The 2,789-nt window shown below is 35.6% G+C and overlaps 1 long non-coding RNA gene across 1 annotated transcript; it reads right to left on the reverse strand.

The window, feature by feature from the left end:
* Window positions 1–426: 426 nt before the first annotated feature.
* On the reverse strand, window positions 427–806 carry LOC106942589 (uncharacterized). The gene is made up of 2 exons (XR_001423663.1): window positions 688–806; window positions 427–602 (listed from the first exon to the last, which is right to left on the reverse strand). It is a non-coding gene; the product is annotated as an uncharacterized LOC106942589 (long non-coding RNA).
* Between the last annotated feature and the right edge of the window lie 1,983 nt (window positions 807–2,789).

Genomic DNA, 2,789 nt, shown 5'->3' on the forward strand with positions numbered 1-2,789 from the left:
TGCTGCTAAATTTGATTGAATGGTATCAGTATACATGAATTAAAATATCTTAAACTGTTTAACATTTAAATGTAAGACTTTAAGGAGCTGGCAAGTTTACTTTGTAAAAGTTCAAAGAAGAATATTCATGTAGGAACACATAATCTCCACATAAATGTGTACATAAGGTTTCGAAAGACAGCAGGAAAAGTGGAGACACCAACACCAATAAATAACTGATTAGCACTGGTCCATCTCGGCATCCGAAGCACCATCCTCATTCCGTCATTGTATGCCACTTTGAGCTTCTGTAAATTGCTCTGTTTATACCGTCTCCACAAAGGAGTGCAGTATGCTTTAAAAAGAGCTACTTTCACTGAGACAGAACATATCCCGAATTTGCATACCAGCATGTAGGCTTGTGCATACATTAAATTAGGTTGTCTGTTAATGTCCATATCATCAGTCAGATCATCAGCTATATAATGTCCCAGGTATCTGACATTAGTACACACTTTAAGAACAACACCAGGTAAGGAGAAGTCAGGGAGTACCAACTTCTGATCCTCCTTGGTTCTTATAATCATAATGTTACTTTTCAATGCATTGTACATAATGTCATACTTCTGACCATATTGTCAGCAGGTCCTCAATAATTGTTGAAAACCACCACTACAAGGACTAAAAATAACTAAATAATCAGTATACATGAGATGGTTAATTATGGTCCCACCAACAACACACCCTGTCCCACAGTTCTGTAGCCACTTTAATAAATGGGTAACACTTTATTTGAAGGGGTATGAATAAGACTGACATGACATCATAAACATGACATAACACCTGTCATGAACATCAGTAAGTTTTCATGAATATTCATTACTGTTGTCATAAAGTGTCATTCGGTAAATCATGACACTTTAAACACAAAGTTGACATTATTCAAAATGTCTGTTATGACAACTTGACATTAACCAAGAATCATATGTCATAAATATGTCATATAGTAGTCATAATGATTTAATTGTTAATACACTATCAAAAGCTTTAACAAAACAGTAATTGATATTCCCACTACCTGAAATAAAGCGAAACAAGTGGGTGTAACAGAGAGAAAAGCTTGTGTGTGTCTGTGTGAGTTTTGATCAAAATGATTGCAGAGTTGTATGTCTTTTTGAGATTTTTGATCAATGCGTTTGTTTGGAGCCACCTAGTGGTGTGATTGGTGACTGCATGCAACGGTCCGTCAGGCTCTCTCGCTGCTTCCCCCACCAGAATTCTGAGGAGCGCTGGTGGAGGTAGGTGCGAGAGAGGCAGCTCTTCACGTCTTTTTTTACTTCGGGTCATATTTTTCTAGTTCAACAATTAATGAAGTACTGTAAGAATATTTAACATCTACAAATATAATTTGTAAAGTTTTTCTCGTGGTTGGGCTGGAAAAATGTGACCCCTATGAGTGGGAGCTGCGCCAGTTGGTTTTCGTGGCTGACCACTCAGTCACGACACTAACCGTGTCTTTTATTTTTCAGCCTGTCGGACCACATGCCTGCAGTCAAACCCACATTGTGAAGAGTTTTTTTATTCTATATTGTATTAGATGACCGACAACTAAACAAGAAGTTACATAGGACCAACAATAAAGATTTCATTAAGCTTTATTACACTGTCAAATGATTTAATAACAGAGTCAATAACAATTTCTTATACTTCACGTAAAGTGGAACAGGAATGACCAGTTATAAAGATGTCATTTAGTATTACAGTGTCAAATGCTATGCTAACAGAGTCATTGACATTAAGTCTTACCTCAAATGAAGTGAAACACACTGGACTACTTATAACTACCATCATAACTGTAGAACAAACCCTTTGTACATTGGAATAAAACAAAAGATAACTTGTTTTTCAAACACAGGGTTTAACGTCTGGTCAGTATATTGTTACTCTGAAATACTGATTGAAAAACTAAAACAGAATTACTTATTCTTTAACTTAAGAAAATAGGTTCTTTCAACAGTAACATTTTTTGCTTTATGTCAGCCATCTCCTTCGTAATAGTCTTCCTGTAATGCTCTGAAAACAGGAGCTCTTCTTCTTGTCTTCATTTCCTGGAAGCAGCTCTTTGAAGGTGTCCAGAAATGCTCAGAAATTACAGCTGTTCTTGCAATAGTTAATCATGGCGAAAGCCTGTTCATGAATTCAAACTTGGTGAATCTCTTCTGGACATTCTCGTAGTCGGTGATGACTCAATTCATTGTGGTCACTTAAAAAAGAACAAAAACAAAAATTAATGTCATCATATTCCAGCATTTATTTAAATACCATTTCAAAATTGTCCCTTGCTGCACACTGTCAGAATGGTAGACTGGCAGACAAATGCCTGATTAACATGACTGGTTGTTATAAAGTGCAATACAATTATTTCTTAATACAAATGGAATAGTAACTGGAGCTGAACAAAATTATTCTGATCAAATATTTGTCTGGCTGAAGTTCAGACAGACTGCCACTGTTGTTATTCAGAATGTATAATTTAATGTATAGTTTTAGGCACACGAGTGTATCTTTTTACTTAATGAGCATTCTAAATTATTTCTAACCAGATACTCTAACCTAGGGTTGTTTTCAAGAAGCTTATTAATAAATAAATAAATTTAACATCAGTTTTAGTTGTCTAAAACGTAACTTAACTCAGCTGTTTATTCCTGCTCCCCATTCCCCACTTACCTGGCTGTCCCACCCCACTTCACATGGTAAAAATATTAACAAAAAAACGACTTACCTAATTTTCTTGGGGAATATTTCATCTG

This window comes from Poecilia latipinna, unplaced genomic scaffold (genome assembly GCF_001443285.1).
Source record: "Poecilia latipinna isolate Pla-1442-1.1 unplaced genomic scaffold, P_latipinna-1.0 Scaffold4401, whole genome shotgun sequence".
Lineage (NCBI taxonomy): Eukaryota > Metazoa > Chordata > Actinopteri > Cyprinodontiformes > Poeciliidae > Poecilia > Poecilia latipinna.